This window comes from Callionymus lyra, unplaced genomic scaffold (assembly GCF_982586985.1).
Source record: "Callionymus lyra unplaced genomic scaffold, fCalLyr1.hap1.1 HAP1_SCAFFOLD_485, whole genome shotgun sequence".
Taxonomy (NCBI): Eukaryota; Metazoa; Chordata; class Actinopteri; order Syngnathiformes; family Callionymidae; genus Callionymus; species Callionymus lyra.
The window spans coordinates 12501-22500 of NW_028258792.1; the positions used below are offsets into that span (position 1 = coordinate 12501).

General features: G+C 59.6%; 1 non-coding gene across 1 annotated transcript; it reads left to right on the forward strand.

Moving 5' to 3' along the window:
• The first annotated feature begins 3396 nt into the window (after positions 1-3396).
• LOC148057844 (5S ribosomal RNA) lies at positions 3397-3515 on the forward strand. Its single transcript, XR_015710375.1, has one exon. It is a non-coding gene; the product is annotated as a 5S ribosomal RNA (ribosomal RNA).
• Positions 3516-10000: the final 6485 nt, after the last annotated feature.

Consider the following 10000-nt stretch of genomic DNA (forward strand, 5'->3'; position numbering starts at 1 on the left):
CTGGGGAACATTTTCAACACTTTGGGGCATTTTTAAACACTTTGCTCTTTTTCCCCCTCTCCCAACCAGGGGGCCTGGGGAGCCTCCTCCTGCGGGGATGGGGAACCAGGGGCCTGGGGAACATTTTCAACACTTTGGGGCATTTTTAAACACTTTGCTCTTTTTCCCCCTCTCCCAACCAGGGGGCCTTGGGAGCCTCCTCCTGCGGGGATGGGGAACCAGGGGCCTGGGGAACATTTTCAACACTTTGGGGCATTTTTAAACACTTTGCTCTTTTTCCCCCTCTCCCAACCAGGGGGCCTGGGGAGCCTCCTCCTGCGGGGATGGGGTACCAGGAGGCCGGGGAACATTATTCAACACTTTGGGGCATTTTTAAACACTTTGGTCTTTTTCCCCCTCTCCCAACCAGGGGGCCTGGGGAGCCTCCTCCTGCGGGGATGGGGAACCAGGGGCCTGGGGAACATTTTCAACACTTTGGGGCATTTTTAAACACTTTGCTCTTTTTCCCCCTCTCCCAACCAGGGGGCCTTGGGAGCCTCCTCCTGCGGGGATGGGGAACCAGGGGCCTGGGGAACATTTTCAACACTTTGGGGCATTTTTAAACACTTTGCTCTTTTTCCCCCTCTCCCAACCAGGGGGCCTGGGGAGCCTCCTCCTGCGGGGATGGGGAACCAGGGGCCTGGGGAACATTTTCAACACTTTGGGGCATTTTTAAACACTTTGCTCTTTTCCCCCCTCTCCCAACCAGGGGGCCTTGGGAGCCTCCTCCTGCGGGGATGGGGAACCAGGGGCCTGGGGAACATTTTCAACACTTTGGGGCATTTTTAAACACTTTGCTCTTTTTCCCCCTCTCCCAACCAGGGGGCCTGGGGAGCCTCCTCCTGCGGGGATGGGGTACCAGGAGGCCGGGGAACATTATTCAACACTTTGGGGCATTTTTAAACACTTTGGTCTTTTTCCCCCTCTCCCAACCAGGGGGCCTGGGGAGCCTCCTCCTGCGGGGATGGGGAACCAGGGGCCTGGGGAACATTTTCAACACTTTGGGGCATTTTTAAACACTTTGCTCTTTTTCCCCCTCTCCCAACCAGGGGGCCTTGGGAGCCTCCTCCTGCGGGGATGGGGAACCAGGGGCCTGGGGAACATTTTCAACACTTTGGGGCATTTTTAAACACTTTGCTCTTTTTCCCCCTCTCCCAACCAGGGGGCCTGGGGAGCCTCCTCCTGCGGGGATGGGGAACCAGGGGCCTGGGGAACATTTTCAACACTTTGGGGCATTTTTAAACACTTTGCTCTTTTTCCCCCTCTCCCAACCAGGGGGCCTTGGGAGCCTCCTCCTGCGGGGATGGGGAACCAGGGGCCTGGGGAACATTTTCAACACTTTGGGGCATTTTTAAACACTTTGCTCTTTTTCCCCCTCTCCCAACCAGGGGGCCTGGGGAGCCTCCTCCTGAGGGGATGGGGAGCCAGGGGCCTGGGGAACATTTTCAACACTTTGGGGCATTTTTAAACACTTTGGTCTTTTTCCCCCTCTCCCAACCAGGGGGCCTGGGGAGCCTCCTCCTGCGGGGATGGGGAACCAGGGGCCTGGGGAACATTTTCAACACTTTGGGGCATTTTTAAACACTTTGCTCTTTTTCCCCCTCTCCCAACCAGGGGCCTGGGGAGCCTCCTCCTGCGGGCATGGAGAACCAGGGGGCCTGGGGAGCCTCCTCCTGCGGGGATGGGGAACCAGGGGCCTGGGGGGCCTCCTCCTGCGGGGATGGAGAACCAGGGGGCCTGGGGAGCCTCCTCCTGCGGGGATGGGGAACCAGGGGGCCTGGGGAGCCTCCTCCTGCGGGCATGGAGAACCAGGGGGCCTGGGGAGCCTCCTCCTGCGGGGATGGGGAACCAGGGGGCCTGGGGAGCCTCCTCCTGCGGGGATGGAGAACCAGGGGGCCTGGGGAGCCTCCTCCTGCGGGGATGGGGAACCAGGGGGCCTGGGGAGCCTCCTCCTGCGGGGATGGAGAACCAGGGGGCCTGGGGAGCCTCCTCCTGCGGTCATGGAGAACCAGGGGGCCTGGGGAGCCTCCTCCTGCGGGCATGGAGAACCAGGGGCCTGGGGAGCCTCCTCCTGCGGGGATGGAGAACCAGGGGGCCTGGGGAGCCTCCTCCTGCGGGCATGGAGAACCAGGGGGCCTGGGGAGCCTCCTCCTGCGGGCATGGAGAACCAGGGGGCCTGGGGAGCCTCCTCCTGCGGGGATGGGGAACCAGGGGCCTGGGGAGCCTCCTCCTGCGGGGATGGAGAACCAAGGGGCCTGGGGAGCCTCCTCCTGCGGGCATGGAGAACATGGGGGCCTGGGGAGCCTCCTCCTGCGGGCATGGAGAACCAGGGGGCCTGGGGAGCCTCCTCCTGCGGGCATGGAGAACCAGGGGGCCTGGGGAGCCTCCTCCTGCGGGGATGGAGAACCAGGGGCCTGGGGAGCCTCCTCCTGCGGGGATGGAGAACCAAGGGGCCTGGGGAGCCTCCTCCTGCGGGCATGGAGAACATGGGGGTCTGGGGAGCCTCCTCCTGCGGGGATGGAGAACCAGGGGGCCTGGGGAGCCTCCTCCTGCGGGGATGGGGAACCAGGGGGCCTGGGGAGCCTCCTCCTGCGGTGATGGGGAACCATGGGGCCTGGGGAGCCTCCTCCTGCGGGGATGGAGAACCAGGGGGCCTGGGGAGCCTCCTCCTGCGGGGATGGAGAACCAGGGCGCCTGGGGAGCCTACTCCTGCGGGGATGGAGAACCAAGGGGCCTGGGGAGCCTCCTCCTGCGGGCATGGAGAACATGGGGGCCTGGGGAGCCTCCTCCTGCGGGGATGGAGAACCAGGGGGCCTGGGGAGCCTCCTCCTGCGGGGATGGAGAACCAGGGGGCCTGGGGAGCCTCCTCCTACGGGCATGGAGAACCAGGGGGCCTGGGGAGCCTCCTCCTGCGGGGATGGGGAACCAGGGGCCTGGGGAGCCTCCTCCTGCGGGCATGGAGAACCAGGGGGCCTGGGGAGCCTCCTCCTGCGGGGATGGGGAACCAGGGGGCCTGGGGAGCCTCCTCCTGCACCAGGGGGCCTGGGGAGCCTCCTCCTGCGGGGATGGGGAACCAGGGGGCCTGGGGAGCCTCCTCCTGCGGTGATGGGGAACCATGGGGCCTGGGGAGCCTCCTCCTGCGGGGATGGGGAACCAGGGGGCCTGGGGAGCCTCCTCCTGCGGGGATGGGGAACCAGGGGCCTGGGGAGCCTCCTCCTGCACCAGGGGGCTTGGGGAGCCTCCTCCTGCGGGGATGGGGAACCAGGGGGCCTGGGGAGCCTCCTCCTGCGGGGATGGGGAACCAGGGGCCTGGGGAACATTTTCAACACTTTGGGGCATTTCACAAGCGCTTCCCTCGCTTACGGCCACACCACCCTGAATGAGCCCGATCTCGTCTGATCTCGGAAGCCAAGCAGGGTCGGGCCCAGTTAGTACTTGGATGGGAGACCGCCTGGGAATACTGGGTGCTGTAAGCATTTTTTTTTGCCATTATTTGTGGGTAGAAAAGTGAGAAAAGTGACCTAAAATAGAACCGGGACTAGGCGGCAGTTCCCCCCACCAGGCGGCGGCATTTGGGGCATTATTTGTGGGTAAGAAAGTGAGAAAAGTGACCTAAAATAGAACCGGGACTAGGCGGCAGTTCCCCCCACCAGGCGGCGGCATTTGGGGCATTATTTGTGGGTAAGAAAGTGAGAAAAGTGACCTAAAATAGAACCGGGACTAGGCGGCAGTTCCCCCCACCAGGCGGCGGCATTTGGGGCATTATTTGTGGGTCAGAAAGTGAGAAAAGTGACCTAAAATAGAACCGGGACTAGGCGGCAGTTCCCCCCACCAGGCGGCGGCATTTGGGGCATTATTTGTGGGTCAGAAAGTGAGAAAAGTGACCTAAAATAGAACCGGGACTAGGCGGCAGTTCCCCCCACCAGGCGGCGGCATTTGGGGCATTATTTGTGGGTAAGAAAGTGAGAAAAGTGACCTAAAATAGAACCGGGACTAGGCGGCAGTTCCCCCCACCAGGCGGCGGCATTTGGGGCATTATTTGTGGGTCAGAAAGTGAGAAAAGTGACCTAAAATAGAACCGGGACTAGGCGGCAGTTCCCCCCACCAGGCGGCGGCATTTGGGGCATTATTTGTGGGTAAGAAAGTGAGAAAAGTGACCTAAAATAGAACCGGGACTAGGCGGCAGTTCCCCCCACCAGGCGGCGGCATTTGGGGCATTATTTGTGGGTCAGAAAGTGAGAAAAGTGACCTAAAATAGAACCGGGACTAGGCGGCAGTTCCCCCCACCAGGCGGCGGCATTTGGGGCATTATTTGTGGGTCAGAAAGTGAGAAAAGTGACCTAAAATAGAACCGGGACTAGGCGGCAGTTCCCCCCACCAGGCGGCGGCATTTGGGGCATTATTTGTGGGTCAGAAAGTGAGAAAAGTGACCTAAAATAGAACCGGGACTAGGCGGCAGTTCCCCCCACCAGGCGGCGGCATTTGGGGCATTATTTGTGGGTCAGAAAGTGAGAAAAGTGACCTAAAATAGAACCGGGACTAGGCGGCAGTTCCCCCCACCAGGCGGCGGCATTTGGGGCATTATTTGTGGGTCAGAAAGTGAGAAAAGTGACCTAAAATAGAACCGGGACTAGGCGGCAGTTCCCCCACCAGGCGGCGGCATTTGGGGACCCGTAGTGTGGGCAGAAAACTCACCAAAGTGACTTAAAATAGAACCGGTGCAGGCGGCATGTTCCCCCACCAGATGGCGGCATTTGGGGACCCGTAGTGTGGGCAGAAAACTCACCAAAGTGACTTAAAATAGAACCGGTGCAGGCGGCATGTTCCCCCACCAGATGGCGGCATTTGGGGACCCGTAGTGTGGGTAGAAAACTCACCAAAGTGACTTAAAATAGAACCGGTGCAGGCGGCATGTTCCCCCACCAGATGGCGGCATTTGGGGACCCGTAGTGTGGGTAGAAAACTCACCAAAGTGACTTAAAATAGAACCGGTGCAGGCGGCATGTTCCCCCACCAGATGGCGGCATTTGGGGACCCGTAGTGTGGGCAGAAAACTCACCAAAGTGACTTAAAATAGAACCGGTGCAGGCGGCATGTTCCCCCACCAGATGGCGGCATTTGGGGACCCGTAGTGTGGGTAGAAAACTCACCAAAGTGACTTAAAATAGAACCGGTGCAGGCGGCATGTTCCCCCACCAGATGGCGGCATTTGGGGACCCGTAGTGTGGGTAGAAAACTCACCAAAGTGACTTAAAATAGAACCGGTGCAGGCGGCATGTTCCCCCACCAGATGGCGGCATTTGGGGACCCGTAGTGTGGGCAGAAAACTCACCAAAGTGACTTAAAATAGAACCGGTGCAGGCGGCATGTTCCCCCACCAGATGGCGGCATTTGGGGACCTGCAGTGTGGGTAGAAAACTCACCAAAGTGTCCTAAAATAGAACCGGGACCAGGGGGCCTCTTCCCCCACCAGGTGGCGGGCTTGGGGGGCTTGGTTTCCGGGTAGAAAACTCACCAAAGTGTCCTAAAATAGAACCGGGACCAGGGGGCATGTTCCCCCACCAGGCGGCGGGCTTGGGGGGCTTGGTTTGCGGGTAGAAAACTCACCAAAGTGTCCTAAAATAGAACCAGGACCAGGGGGCATGTTCCCCCACCAGGCGGCGGGCTTGGGGGGCTTGGTTTGCGGGTAGAAAACTCACCAAAGTGTCCTAAAATAGAACCGGGACCAGGGGGCCTCTTCCCCCACCAGGCGGCGGGCTTGGGGGGCTTGGTTTGCGGGTAGAAAACTCACCAAAGTGACCTAAAATAGAACCGGGCTAGGCGGCATGTTCCCCCACCAGGCGGCGGGCTTGGGGGGCTTGGTTTGCGGGTAGAAAACTCACCAAAGTGTCCTAAAATAGAACCGGGACCAGGGGGCATGTTCCCCCACCAGGCGGCGGGCTTGGGGGGCTTGGTTTGCGGGTAGAAAACTCACCAAAGTGTCCTAAAATAGAACCGGGACCAGGGGGCATCTTCCCCCACCAGGCGGCGGGCTTGGGGGGCTTGGTTTGCGGGTAGAAAACTCACCAAAGTGTCCTAAAATAGAACCGGGACCAGGGGGCCTCTTCCCCCACCAGGCGGCGGGCTTGGGGGGCTTGGTTTGCGGGTAGAAAACTCACCAAAGTGACCTAAAATAGAACCGGGCCAGGCGGCATGCTCCCCCACCAGGCGGCGGGCTTGGGGGGCTTGGTTTGCGGGTAGAAAACTCACCAAAGTATCGGCAAAATAGAACCAGGGAAGGGGGGGATGTCGGTCACAAGGTGCCCGAGTCAGAGAACCAGGAAAACGGACATAAATCCAGAAAACCTCGGTGTCTGACTGCTCCTCAAAAAGTGGTCTTTTTGATGTCACGAGCGCAACCACCTAGAGGTTAATGGGGAGGGATGGTGTGAGCGCAAACGGATTTTTCCTAAGTGTGACTGCTCCTCAAAAAGTGGTCTTTTTGATGTCACGAGCGCAACCACCTAGAGGTTAATGGGGAGGGATGGTGTGAGCGCAAACGGATTTTTCCTAAGTGTGACTGCTCCTCAAAAAGTGGTCTTTTTGATGTCACGAGCGCAACCACCTAGAGGTTAATAGGGAGCGAGTACAACAGGGGAGGGAGTGAATGGGCTCGGACTGTGGCCGAGCCTGGTGCCTCAAAATCGGACAAGGTTGGACTGGAAGCCCGCTGAGAACTCTGGTTCTTTTGCCAGACGAAACGAATTTTTTCCGAGTGTGACTGCTCTGCAAAAAGTGGTCTTTTTGATGTCACGAGCGCAACCACCTAGAGGTTAATGGGGAGGGAGTGGAAAAAACGACAAAGTGTTGAGCTCCGGACCGGGATGGCGGGCGACTCGAGCGGTCATGCCCGACTTTGAGACACTTTGTCGCGGTCATGCGAGCGACCTCCACTGCTCCCCGGAGGTGCCCCGGACCGGGTTGGCGGGTGACTCGAGCGGTCCTGCCCGACTTTGAGACACTTTGTCGCGGTCATGCGGGCGTCCTCCGCCGGTCCCCGGAGGTGCCCCGGACCGGGTTGGCGGGTGACTCGAGCGGTCATGCCCGACTTTGAGACACTTTGTCGCGGTCATGCGGGCGTCCTCCGCCGGTCCCTGGAGGTGCCCCGGACCGGGGTGGCGGGTGACTCGAGCGGTCGTGCCCGACTTTGAGACACTTTGTCGCGGTCATGCGGGCGTCCTCCGCCGGTCCCTGGAGGTGCCCCGGACCGGGTTGGCGGGTGACTCGAGCGGTCGTGCCCGACTTTGAGACACTTTGTCGCGGTCATGCGGGCGTCCTCCGCCGGTCCCCGGAGGTGCCCCGGACCGGGTTGGCGGGTGACTCGAGCGGTCATGCCCGACTTTGAGACACTTTGTCGCGGTCATGCGGGCCTCCTCCGCCGGTCCCTGGAGGTGCCCCGGACTGGGTTGGCGGGTGACTCGAACGGTCATGCCCGACTTTGAGACACTTTGTCGCGGTCATGCGGGCGTCCTCCGCCGGTCCCTGGAGGTGCCCCGGACCGGGTTGGCGGGTGACTCGAGCGGTCATGCCCGACTTTGAGACACTTTGTCGCGGTCATGCGGGCCTCCTCCGCCGGTCCCTGGAGGTGCCCCGGACCGGGTTGGCGGGTGACTCGAACGGTCATGCCCGACTTTGAGACACTTTGTCGCGGTCATGCGGGCGTCCTCCGCCGGTCCCTGGAGGTGTCCCGGACCGGGTTGGCGGGTGACTCGAGCGGTCGTGCCCGACTTTGAGACACTTTGTCGCGGTCATGCGGGCATCCTCCGCCGGTCCCTGGAGGTGCCCCGGACCGGGTTGGCGGGTGACTCGAGCGGTCGTGCCCGACTTTGAGACACTTTGTCGCGGTCATGCGGGCGTCCTCCGCCGGTCCCTGGAGGTGCCCCGGACCGGGTTGGCGGGTGACTCGAGCGGTCGTGCCCGACTTTGAGACACTTTGTCGCGGTCATGCGGGCGTCCTCCGCCGGTCCCTGGAGGTGCCCCGGACCGGGTTGGCGGGTGACTCGAGCGGTCGTGCCCGACTTTGAGACACTTTGTCGCGGTCATGCGGGCGTCCTCCGCCGGTCCCTGGAGGTGCCCCGGACCGGGTTGGCGGGTGACTCAAGCGGTCATGCCCGACTTTGAGACACTTTGCCGCGGTCATGCGGGCGACCTCCGCCGGTCCCTGGAGGTGCCCCGGACCGGGTTGGCGGGTGACTCGAGCGGTCGTGCCCGACTTTGAGACACTTTGCCGTGGTCATGCGGGCGACCTCCGCCGGTCCCTGGATGGCGGGCTCCAGTGAGGTCGGCGGGGGAAGGCTCGGGCTGAGGCCGACTTCGGTGCCTCAAAGTCGGACAAGGTTGGATTGGAAGTCCGCTGTGTTGAGGACCAGTGGCATTCGGCGGTGGAACGCTCAGAACTTGGCCGACATCGGTGCCTCAACGTCGGACAAGGTTGGAGTGGATGACCGCTGATAACTCTGGTTCTTTTGCCAGACGAAAGAAATTTTTCCCGAGTGTGACTGCTCTGAAAAAAGTGGTCTTTTTGATGTCACGAGCGCAACCACCTAGAGGTTAATAGGGAGGCACCATAACAGGAGAGGGAGTGAAAAGGCTCGGACGGTGGCCGAGCCTGGTGCCTCAAAATCGGACAAGGTTGGAGTGGATGACCGCTGATAACTCTGGTTCTTTTGCCAGACGAAAGAAATTTTTCCCGAGTGTGACTGCTCTGAAAAAAGTGGTCTTTTTGATGTCACGAGCGCAACCACCTAGAGGTTAATAGGGAGGCACCATAACAGGAGAGGGAGTGAAAAGGCTCGGAGGGTGGCCGAGCCTGGTGCCTCAAAATCGGACAAGGTTGGAGTGGATGACCGCTGAAAACTCTGGTTCTTTTGCCAGACGAAAGAAATTTTTTCCGAGTGTGACTGCTCTGAAAAAAGTGGTCTTTTTGATGTCACGAGCGCAACCACCTAGAGGTTAATAGGGAGGCACCATAACAGGAGAGGGAGTGAAAAGGCTCGGAGGGTGGCCGAGCCTGGTGCCTCAAAATCGGACAAGGTTGGAGTGGATGACCGCTGAAAACTCTGGTTCTTTTGCCAGACGAAAGAAATTTTTCCCGAGTGTGACTGCTCTGCAAAAAGTGGTCTTTTTGATGTCACGAGCGCAACCACCTAGAGGTTAATAGGGAGGCACCATAACAGGAGAGGGAGTGAAAAGGCTCGGAGGGTGGCCGAGCCTGGTGCCTCAAAATCGGACAAGGTTGGAGTGGATGACCGCTGAAAACTCTGGTTCTTTTGCCAGACGAAAGAAATTTTTTCCGAGTGTGACTGCTCTGAAAAAAGTGGTCTTTTTGATGTCACGAGCGCAACCACCTAGAGGTTAATAGGGAGGCACCATAACAGGAGAGGGAGTGAAAAGGCTCGGAGGGTGGCCGAGCCTGGTGCCTCAAAATCGGACAAGGTTGGAGTGGATGACCGCTGAAAACTCTGGTTCTTTTGCCAGACGAAAGAAATTTTTCCCGAGTGTGACTGCTCTGCAAAAAGTGGTCTTTTTGATGTCACGAGCGCAACCACCTAGAGGTTAATAGGGAGGCACCATAACAGGAGAGGGAGTGAAAAGGCTCGGAGGGTGGCCGAGCCTGGTGCCTCAAAGTCGGACAAGGTTGGAGTGGATGACCGCTGAAAACTCTGGTTCTTTTGCCAGACGAAAGAAATTTTTTCCGAGTGTGACTGCTCTGCAAAAAGTGGTCTTTTTGATGTCACGAGCGCAACCACCTAGAGGTTAATAGGGAGGCACCATAACAGGAGAGGGAGTGAAAAGGCTCGGAGGGTGGCCGAGCCTGGTGCCTCAAAATCGGACAAGGTTGGAGTGGATGACCGCTGAACACTCTGGTTCTTTTGCCAGACGAAAGAAATTTTTTCCGAGTGTGACTGCTCTGCAAAAAGTG